The following is a 12,147-nucleotide window of genomic DNA, read 5'->3' as shown; positions in this document are numbered from 1 at the left end:
CGTAGTTACTTTTCGTAATGTCTTTTTAGACATTCTTTTTGGTCAATAATACTTTTAAAGAAATAAAAAAGAGTCAAAAGGCATGTAAATTTCACTCTGTGTGGAGCTACATGTACTTGAGAGGTTAACTGTTATTTTTTTATTCACTTATATTTTAAACGTTTGGGTTTTGCCATCTTCCATAAAATATTGTTGTAAACACTATCTTAAAATGTACCGTACCGTATATATTTTAAACCTTTAGGTTTTGCCATTTTTCCTTTTTATTGGTGTCAAATTTGTGTGTATACTTTGCCGTTCTCTATTATGTTTACGCCAAAAGCAAAAATAAACTTGAAATAAATTGCAATAAAAACCTACGGCAGGTACCGATTACACCCACAAAGTTTGTGGCACCAATGCTGCCACTCTCTTGTCATGGAAAAGTACTAAATTTGACTGAAAAAAACACTAGATTCACAAAAAAAAACACTAGTATCATAAATACACGATCATTTACATGCAGAATGTACAAAAATGACAGCCAACGGCATTAGTGAGTTAGTCAGTCAGTTAGTCAGTTCATTTATTTGTCACAAACACAAACATGAAAAGAATACAAAGTATACAATAATCGGTTGTGTGTAGGGATGGGCAAAATAGAAGAATCAGCTATTCTAGAATTATTCTAGAATAATTTTTCTAATTTAGAATTTCGAATACCTATTCTAGAATAATTTTGTTTAATTTCAGAAAATGTCAAAAAGCTTTGTTTTTATTCTGGTTTTATTGAAGACACATCATGGAAAAGTGGCAACGAAACGAAAAACAACAGTAGCTGCCTAGGAAAGCAAGCGTTTGTTGCAGCAAAGTATGTTTAAAGCTTCTAAATGCTTGCCAGTGAGCCGCAGTCGAGTTTTGATGCTGTTAATCCAGCACTCGAGAAGGATCTTTCTGAGGATGCAGAGGTGGCTAAATACTTCCTTGCAAGATCAAACAACAGCGGGAACTTTTCTTTATTTTTGTTCCACCATGCAATTGCATCGCTGTTTGGCACTTTTGCGTAAAGGTACGATTGGATTACCGGAGTTCCATAGATCATCCATTTCATTGGATTGCTGCATTGTTGTGGAACTTACAACACTAGGTGTAGCGGTAGCCTCACCCAGAGTTGAATAAATTGTGTTCTATGTTTCGTACGATGAAAATAAATGCAAATCCAGAGCACAACGGTCTTCCTACGTCTACAAACCACTGGTAAAGGGAGCTGGCTAGCCGTTTTCGCTAGAGCGAATAGCTATCGCTGAGCCGAATGTAATTGATCGGCGAAAAATCGATAAAAAATTTTGGCAGTCGGAAAAGTCAAACTTCGATACTATGACACCTTGCTATTATGCCACTCTCGCTACTATACCACTTTTGATCGTCACCAACTAAATTCAATAGAAAATATATTTACTATGCCACTCCTTACCCTCGCTACTGTGCCACATGAGAGTACAGTATTACTGTATTAACGAAACAATAAACTCTACGAACAAAACGATTAAACGGCTGTAAAACGTCAAAAGTATATGTATGTGCATGTAATGTGTTTTCTCAAGTTATCTATTGTAGCTCAGCCCAAAACTCTGAGGAATCGTCAGCTGGCGCATGTTCTTTAAGCGAATTTCATGCACCTCGTCGTCTAGCCGATCGCATGCTTGCATCACACATTCACACTGGGCTTCCCGCATCTCTGCTGCATGAACTTCTGAACAGTGCTCCATCTCGAACGAAACGATTTCCTCCTTAACAATTATCTCATCATCTTCGCTTTCAATCGGCTCCTTGGCATTACATTGTCACGTCACAAGTCACATTTTTACGTCACATTTTTACAAACTCTCGCTACTATGCCACTTTCTCCCGGTCCCAAAGGGTGGCATAGTATCGAAGTTTGACTGTAGTTTCATTTTGGTTTGTAAAATTCGATTCGAAATGTGATTTCAATTCGAATAATTAGATATTCGGTTTGCAACTATTCGAAATTCTATATTGCCCATCCCTAGTTGTGTGTCATATGACGAGGAGACTGCGAAAAGACAAAACGGTCATCTAGTCAGCAGCCACCTCAAGCTAGGTGATGTAGGCCTAAATAACATATACGTATACAGTAAATACACAAACAGTCAAACACATATACAAAAAAATCAAGCATTTGGTGATACAGATACACATGTTTTCATTATGCAAAAAAGGAGAGGAAAAAAAAAGCAAACAAACTAAGCAGGTTTACCATGCTGCTGAATGAATTAATTGTGAGTGGTGTTTAAGAGATATTAATCGACAATTTTAATCAGTAAAAAAGATAAAAAGCAACATATATATACCAAAGAGATGAGCAAATAAAATAATGTAATTATATAGACAAAACAGTTATTATTCAACAGTGTCGTTTAAATCAAGAAGGTAGTGTTTAAAGTTTCTTTTAAAAGAAGTTGGAGAAAGACCTTTGAGATCACCTGGGACCTCATGCCACACTTTAGGATTCCTTATTAACATCTGCCTTTTACCTAATTCAGTACGCACCCTTGAAACAAAATAGTTACTACTGGATGATTGGCGCGTATTGTGTGAGTGGCATTCAGATAATCTGTGGAAGATATTACATTCCGTTTCTGGTAATAAATTTAAATGGACTCTGTGCATGTATTTTGCTATCTCCAGTTTATAAATTTCTTGTATATTTAACTGGTTGCGTGTAGTTTTTGGAAGAGTTGCAATGTGTGAGCTGTATAGTTGCTGAATGTCATGGTTGTAACAACTCTTTTATGCAGCTTAAATAAATGATCCAGCGCATTGTCACAAGCTCCACCCCAGCTGGATATGCAGTATTGACGGAATGGCCCGTTTCGGCGAGTCCGATTCGGCGAGTCCGATTCGACTAGTCCGATTCGGCGAGTTCCCTATTCGGCGAGAGCCCTTTTCGGCGAGTGCCCTATTCGGCGAGTTTTTGAAATTTTTAAAAGGAAATTATCGGGTACCGTAGCCTAATTACAATTGCCGTTTTTACATCGTTTTAACGTCGCTAAACGTTGAAATCGTGCAGAAAGGAATAAAAATAAAATGTTTGAACTATTAAATTAAAATTCGTCATGTCAGTTCAGTTATTTTTATTTTTGACCATCATATCAAAAACAATACACGTCAACATAGCAAAGGTAGAAGCGACAAAACGCGAACGTTAAAACGTGCTTGAATTCGTCATGTCAGTTCAGTTATTTTTATTTTTGACCATCATATCAAAAACAATACACGTCAACATAGCAAAGGTAGAAGCGACAAAACGCGAACGTTAAAACGTGCTTGAATTCGTCATGTCAGTTCAGTTGTTTTTATTTCTGATCATGATATCAAAAACAATTCACGTCAACATAGCAAAGGTGTAGAAAAAGGTAGAAGCGACAAAACGCGAACGTTAAAACGTGCTTGTGACCGAAGTAAGTTATTGAGTTGAAAGAAATTTGGCAAGGTTGCATCACCTTCAGAAAAATTTAAGATATGAAGGAAAAATAAAACAAAGAAAATGTTGGAAAAAAAATAATGTTTATGTCTATAAGTTAGTACTTTTGAATAGTTAAAATCATAGGAGCCTAAGTATTTTTTTGGCCGTGGGGGCGAAAGCGTGTTTCAGCAGCAGCAACGTAAATTCAGCGAAATGTCACGCAGATGGATGACGTAATTATGTCGTCACACTAGGATTGCTTTTATTGCCACACTCGGAGTTATCGCTACGTTCGACCTGCCGTTAATTATTATAAACAAAGCTCGACCAAAACACATGCTATGCGTCTGCGTTGGCTAGCGGTTGATGGACTGCGACTCTTTAAGCTAAGCATAACATAAAGTTTAGCAACGAACTAGATTTATTAGCATGAAACAAGAGACGAAAAGGTTTACTAAAAGGTATACTGTAAATGGAATGAAAATACTAACTTGATCATACGCTTGAAAATATACCTGTTGAAAGCAAAATCATTCATGTTTACATCAATTCAACAGCACGTCACCTTTAATTAATTTAAAAGTTGCTGACATCCGTAAACAGCCCTTGAAAAATAGTTACAGAGAGACGATTGATTAAGTTTTCGACTTGACATTGCTCCCTTTTCACTACAATATCGCAACTTATGGCTGACCAGCTTTCAAGTTCCAATTCGCTGCGATACGCCCGTTTTCGTGTTGCAGATGAAACAAAAGATGCGCATATTCCCCGCCTTTGATCGGGTTTCCATGGCAACGGACGTGTGTGCGCCATGCAGTTTGCGCAAGTCCGTTGTTGTGTTGATTATGCCGCTTGTGCGACTGTGGGCAGTGCGGTTTGTACCAGCCCTTGTTACGTTGGTCAGTGGTCCTCGGGCCGAGACTTCAAGTTCATTTTCACAGCAACCGATTCACTGCCGCGACAATTCTCTGCAGAGGTTTCGACTTTCGAAAGCGACAGCGATGCTGTTTACAAGCGCATTAAGTTAAACGCACGCTGCGTCAACGTAGCAAATTATATTGTTTTTGGGTGCATTCAACATCTGATGACATTGAATCGACGCAAAATGGTAGATTTTTGCTATGTCACAGGCAGCAAAATCAGTCATTTTTACATTGATTCAACGTTTGCAGACGTTAAATCAACGTAAAAATGACAGATTTTTTGTCTGGGGTGGGATTGTAGCATCGCTACTCGTTCTAGTGATTATTTACTGCGAAGCTGTTGCGGTTTGCATTTAAAAATGTTTTCCTGCTGCCGATCGCTAGTTCATCTATTGTTTTATGTATCAATGCCGCATAAAAAGTTGCTCCCACGCGGAAATATGCGTGGGGGCCTGGTCCCCACGGCTTAGGCGCCTATGGTTAAAATGATTAGTTTGGATCAACAAATGTGTGACCTACACTCCTACAGCTTAGATTGAAAGGAAATTATCGGGTAGGCTACCGTAGCCTAGTTATCCCGACCAGCAAAAATTTGTTCCAAGAACCCAGTTAGCCTAACAGTTCATTTTTACATTGTAGTAACAGAATGAAAAGGCTAGCCAAGTGTGTAGCCTATCGTTTTAACGTCGCTAAACGTTGAAATTGTGTAGAAAAGGGTGCTTTTGCTGACTAGGATACGTTGAAACTGAGAAACATTCACAGAAGCCCTACGATACGTTGCATTTTTAAGATAATGTATTCAGACGTTGAATCAATGTACAAATGAAATGTTATGCTAAATGGGTTCTTGGAACAAAGCGTAGGGCTGCTGTGAATGTTTCTCAGTTTCAAAGTATCCTAGTCAGCAAAAGCTCCCTTTTCTACACGATTTCAACGTTTAGCGACGTTAACACGATAGGCCACACATTTGTTTAGCCTTTCCATTCTGTTACTACAATGTAAAAATGAACTGTGTTCTTGAAACAAATTTTTGCTGGTCGGGATAACTAGGCTACGGTACCCGATAACTTCCTTTCAATCCAAGCTGTAGGCCACACATTTGTTGGTCCAAACTAATCATTTTAACTATTCAAAAGTACTAACTTATAGACATAAATATGATCTATTTTATTTTATTTTTGTAATATTTTCTTTGTTTTATTTTCCTTCATATCTTAAATTTTTCTGAAAGTGTTGCGACCGTGCCAAATTTCTTTCAACTCAATAACTTACTTCGGTCACAAGCACGTTTTAACGTTCGCGTTTTGTCGCTTCTACCTTTTTCTACACCTTTGCTATGTTGACGTGTATTGTTTTTGATATCACGATCAGAAATAAAAATAACTGAACTGACATGACGAATTCAAGCACGTTTAAACGTTCGCGTTTTGTCGCTTCTACCTTTGCTATGTTGACGTGTATTGTTTTTCATATGATGGTCAGAAATAAAAACAACTGAACTGACATGAAGAATTTTAATTTAATAGTTCAAACATTTTATTTTTATTCCTTTCTGCACGATTTCAACGTTTAGCGACGTTAAAACGATGTAAAAACGGCAATTATAATTAGGCTACGGTACCCGATAATTTCCTTTCAAAAATTTCAAAAACTCGCCGAATAGGGCACTCGCCGAAAAGGGCTCTCGCCGAATAGGGAACTCGCCGAATCGGACTCGCCGAATAATAGCAGACCCCAGTATTGAAGATGAGAATATGTAAGACTGTAATACACAGTCTTCAGTACGTGTTAGTATCCACATAATTTCTAAGTTGAAGAATGGCCCAGGAGCCTCTAGCAAGTTTTTTACAAACATTTTGAATGTGATATTTCCAGTTGAGAGAGTCATCAATTAATACACCAAGATATTTAATACACTTTTTTCTTTGCAATTTAATTCCGTTTATCGTAACGTGCATCCTTACATCGAGCTTTTGTTTAGTTAGTATCATGTACTCAGTTTTGTTGTAGTTAATGGAGAGCTTGTTCATTTTCATCCAGTTGTCAATTTTGATCAATTCTGTATTGACGTTTTGTTCTAGAGAAGAAAGATTTTTGTTGGACATAGTTAAATTGGTGTCATCCGCAAAAAGGCTCACTTGGAAAGAAGAAATGGAAGGAAGATCGTTTATGTAAATAATGAATAACAACGGTCCAAGAGTGGAACCCTGTGGAACACCACATGTTACACTGCGTAGACCTGATGCCATACCATTAATTATTGTGTATTGCTTTCTGTGTGTGAGATAACTTTCTAATAGTTTCAAAGGTACTGTAGTCCACGTATTCCATATATTTGTAATTTCTTGATTAGGATATCATGATTTACTGTATCGAATGCTTTTGCAAGGTCAAGAAATATTGAACAAGTTATGTTTTTTTTATCTATATTTGAAATAAATTCATCGTATATGTGAGAGACAGCGAGTGAGGTAGAATGACCACTCCTGAAACCATGTTGACATGAAGTCAGAAGATCTGATTTGTCAAAATAACTGTAAATCCGTTCATAGAGGCATTTTTCAAATATTTTAGAAATTGGGGAGAGAAGTGATATAGGTCTATAATTTTTACAGGTTTCAAATGAACCAGACTTGTGAACTGGTACAATTTGAGCTACTTTAAGCTGGTCTGGATACGTGGTTTGTACAATACATTCATTAAGTTAAAAGTCCTTAAAATGTCAAAATATAACTGAATTTCCTTGAAAGTGAGAGCCCTGAAGCAGGGTTGCCAACCTGTCTTCACCAAAAAAAGCCAGACCTAGTCACAAAAAAAGCCTAAAAAAAGCCAGAAAAAAATAGCTGGAAAAGCCAGTATAAAAGAGCTGAAACAGCCAAGAAAAGGCCAATTAGTATTCATTAAACATACATATATAAAAATTGCACAACCAAATAGTGTCCCACCGAACTTTGACTTCAGCGACAACGCAGAAACATAGTTAATGAAAAGACAAGCAACTAGAAAATTTTCTCGTTTCGGCTTCAAAACGACATTCGGTCGGACACTATAACTAAATATAAGTTAGAAATTACTGCTCCGACTGACGCTGACTGAATTTTTTTTCTAAAAAAAACGGGAAAGATAAAATTAAGCCAAAAAAAGCCAAAATTATGTTGGCTTTTTATTAAGTTGACAAAAAATCGATGAAACATGAAAAAAAGCCAGAAAAAGCCTAATTTTTCTGGCTTTTTTTATTTAAAAAAAATAAGCCAAGGGAGTTGAAAAACAGCCAGATTCTCAAAATCTGGCTTCAAAAAAGCCAAATTGGTCACCCTGCCCTGAAGTCATAGCCGTAGGAGAGTAAAACATTTTGGGGGAGAACAAAATTTACCCAAATTTGGCCTTTGCAAATATATATATATATATTTTTTTTTTTCAGTTTAGTTCATTTATTTGTCACAAACACAAACATGAAAAAAATACAAAGTATACAATAATAATCGGTTGTGTGTCATATGACGAAGAGACTGCGAAAAGACCAAACGGTCATCTAGTCAGCAGCCACCTCAAGCTTGGTGATGTAGGCCTAAATGACATATATACAGTAAAGTAAATATATTGTCAAAAACGCAATATTACTCACAATCTTTGAGGTAGTGTAGTCTAAAAACACCACACTCATCAACTTGTCAGTGTACGATATTAGGAATACACTTTTTGATTAGGCTATATGGTACTGTAGGCTACGGTATATTGTAATAAACAAGTGTAAACTGGTGCCTCGTCTTGTACCATTATAATCCACAGCCGAAACGTAAGCGACAAATGTAAGCCTTACATAATGTACCGTAAGCCGACGAAATGTAAGCCTACCATAAGGTACGGTAGGTTACGCTACCTCCGGTACTTTAGTCTACTTTGAACACTTTCACAGTTATTTGTGTGTATTTTTTAAAATATTTATGCTAAATATCTCAAATTGGGTGTAACCAGAATAAAAACTCGCTGTCCACTTTGAAAAGCACTACAAACACGTTGATGCAGGTAAACAAAAAATAGGTGGGCTACTGTGAACACTGTCCAAACTTATGCACACCAACATAACGCTAAAAAAACACTAGAACACTAGATGCAACCCAAAAACACTAGATCTAGTTGTTGTTACGGCCAATCTCTGTACAAATCAAACGTCATATAAAACCGTTCAAGTCTACTGAATATTACGTCATGGAAGTTGCTAGAAAATGTGCCAAAATTGCACCAGCGTTCATAAGAATTGTGTCAAACCTGTTTGGGCCTGTTTGGGCCTGTTTAAACAGGAAATATTACATCAGCTTTAAACACCTGTTGGAATGACTTCATAATTGTCTTTCATTATTGCGTCACAGTAGTATCTATTCTGGTCATTCGTAAAATGATTGTTTGAAAGTTGGCCGCACATTTAACTGTTGGCTTAGTGCTTGCTAGCTGGACAAAGGTTCCGTCTTTTATCCAAGTAATCTGTTGTGTAGTGTTACGAAATAAACCAAACTAGAAACATAACTTGGCTTTAATCAACTTAAATTCGTGCTAAACAAACAAAACAAATATAAGGTTAACTAAATATATCTACGGTAGACATAGTTCTGCACAATTCTATTCTCCTCGTTCTGCCAGTACAACTGCAAGATGAATCAGTGGCAAGGCTAGAGTACAGAACTAGAAAGCGTACAATTACCTAGGGCACACATGATTATATAAGCGAGTAAACAAGGTGAACTACAGGCAAGCAATCATTACATTCCTCCCCGCTGATTTATGAACATGTTTAGAATTTCGATACTTGTTGTCCCAAGAATATAGATACATCAATGTTTCACATAAGCACCATATCGGTCAGGTTCTTTTCGTACCCGAGAGGATCTGCGAAGGGCAGGAACCTCAACATCGATCACGGCCGGTTTGTGCGAGTGTTCAACAACCAGATTTTCAGGTGTAGACTTTGGAGATTCAAGTCCGGACTTTGGTGATTCAGGTGCAGGTTGTGAATTTAAATCCAGTAGTTCGGGTGAGGCGGTAACGTTGTTGTCTTCTGCTGGTTTTTCATTTTGCGGACAAGGAGCAAGGTCTGTAGTCGATACAGTTGATTCTCGGCCATTTGGATATCGAACATGTGCAAAGCTAGGGTTCGCATCGAGCAATTCAACTTCATCTACTAATGGCTCGTCCTTGTTCCTAACAAACCGACGAAGCAGGACAGATCCTGGTTGGAGCAACCAACCAGGTAAACTCTTCCCGAGCATTGAACGTCGTTCAAACCTAAGAAAACGTTCGTGCGGAGTAGCATTTGTGCTGGTGCATAATAATGATCGCGCTGCATGTAAAGCGTCAGGTAGGACTTCTTCCCACCTCTCCTGTGGAAGTTGACGATCATGTAACATTAACTGTACGGTTTGCCAAATAGTTTGATTCGTTCTTTCTACTTGTGAATTACCAGTGGGATGATATGGTGTGCTCCTACTGGTAGCCACACCTTTACTTGTAAGGTAGGTTTTTACATCATTGGACATAAAGGCCGAACCTCTATCACTATGTACGTATCCAGGAACGCCAAATAATACAAAAAGTTCTGATAAACACTTTAACACTGTTGATGAAGATTGGTCTTTGCATGCGAAAGCAAATGGATAACGAGAGTACTCGTCAATAACCATTAAAATGTATGGTTTGACACCTTTTACTGGACCCTTGAAATCGATACTTATTCTTTCCCAGGGACTGGTGGCACGTATTAAATGTTGGTTTTTATCCAAGCTGTGATAGCGAGGCTTCACTTCACAACACGAACGACAGCTTTTGCAAACATTTTTCACATCATCTAGAGAAAACGGCAAGTTTTTTGAACGAGTGAATTGCCAAAGACGAGTAACTCCCGGGTGCCCAAGTTGGCGATGAATGTCTTTTAGATTGGGTTGTTGAGAGTAGCTAGCGATCACTTTGGAGCGAGATAGAGTGTCAGGAGCAACGTTATCGACTCCTGGCCGATGCTCTACACTGTAGTCGAAGCAACCCAATTCTGCTCTCCAAAGTTGAATTTTGGCATTTTTGACTTTACCTTTGCTAGTTGGGTCAAGCATAAATGAAAGAGCTCGTTGATCAGTAATTAATTTAAACTTTTTACCATGAAGATAGTGACACCAACGTCTAACTGCTTCGATTATAGCTAAAGCCTCTTTTTCTACAACAGGGTACGCTCTTTCGCATTTTGAAAGTGTTTTTGAGAAAAAGGCTACCGGTCTCCCCCCTTGGTTTAAAGTTGCAGCTATTGTATGTTCAGATGCATCACAATCAACCTGAAAGGGCAAGTCATCACGAATAAACGATAGACAAGTATTCATAAGTCCTTGTCTTAATGATTCAAAAGCTTGTAACGCCAGTTGAGATAAGGGGAAGGTGTTTCCAGTAATTGCGAGGTTTAGTGGACGTACCTTTTGTGAGAATTGAGGTATTCAACGAGCGTAGTAAGCGAACATCCCAACGACTCTTTGAAGTTCAGTTTTACACTTTGGAACGGATAAATCCAGTAGTGGTTGCAATCTTGTGGGATCGGGTTTTATTACTCCATGAGAAACCCTGTAGCCAAGTACGTCGATTTCGTATTTGCAAATAAGAGATTTTGAATCGTTAAACGTTAAACCTTCTTCATCAGCAGCTTTCAAGAGAGCTTCGAGCTTATGATCATGATCTTCTTTACTTGTTCCAGCAACTGTGATGTTGTCTAAATATGCATATGTCCCTCGGAGTTTATGCTTGCGGATAATATCGTCTATAATTCTTTGAAATGCTGATACTCCATTTGTAACTCCAAAAGGGAGTCTACAGTATTGAAACAGTCTACCAGCGGCTTCGAATGCAGTGTATTCGCGATCTTCCATGCACAGGGGAACTTGGTAATAAGCTGACTTTAGATCTAATGTGCTGAATATCTTTCCGTGGGCAATGGCATTCACTTGGTCATCAATTCTTGGTAAAGGAAAGGCGTCAAGAAGTGTAAACTTGTTAATGGTGCGAGAGTAATCTATTACCATCCGCTTTTTATGGCGTCCGTCATCTGCAATTAAAACTTGAGCTCTCCAAGGTGAAGTAGAAGGCTCTATAACCCCATCAGCAAGGAGTTTGTTGATTTCCTGGCGAATAAAATGCTGATCTTCTGGATTAAAACGTTTAGACTTCGTCACGATTGGTCGGACTCCTGGATCCAGATTCTTGAATAGACGAGGTGCTGTGACTTTAGCCGCTGCAACACTACAGTTTGAAGGTGTTATTATGATATCCTCTTTTTTACCATTGAATTCAAAAATCACCCGTCGATGCAGCGCCATGAAGTCTTGTCCGAGGATGATGTCTGCACAAAGTTCGCGTCCAACTCCCAGTTGTAAATCATACTCGCGATTAAATAAAGTCATTTTAGCAGTAGTCTTTCCGAGACACTCAAAATTTTGAGTTACGCGAGCTAGTGAAACTGAAGAAGTGGGTCCTGATGGAGGATCCAGCCCAAGCCATTTCGCAACCTTCCAGTCAATGTGGCTATGAGATGCCCCGGAGTCCAGAAGAGCAGTGATGTGTTTTCCGGCTATTTCCACGGAAACTGAAGAAGACGACAAACAGGATGGCACACCGGCTAAAACCGACAATAAATAAGAAGAAACTGTTGAAGCGACAATGCCATCTTCAGATCCAGACGATAAGTGCTGATCTCCCAGTATTGAAGCAGATGTAGATTGTGCTTTGATACGA

This window comes from Aplidium turbinatum, chromosome 5 (assembly GCF_918807975.1).
Source record: "Aplidium turbinatum chromosome 5, kaAplTurb1.1, whole genome shotgun sequence".
NCBI classification, from domain to species: Eukaryota; Metazoa; Chordata; class Ascidiacea; order Aplousobranchia; family Polyclinidae; genus Aplidium; species Aplidium turbinatum.
Note: the sequence above shows the minus strand (reverse complement) of the source record.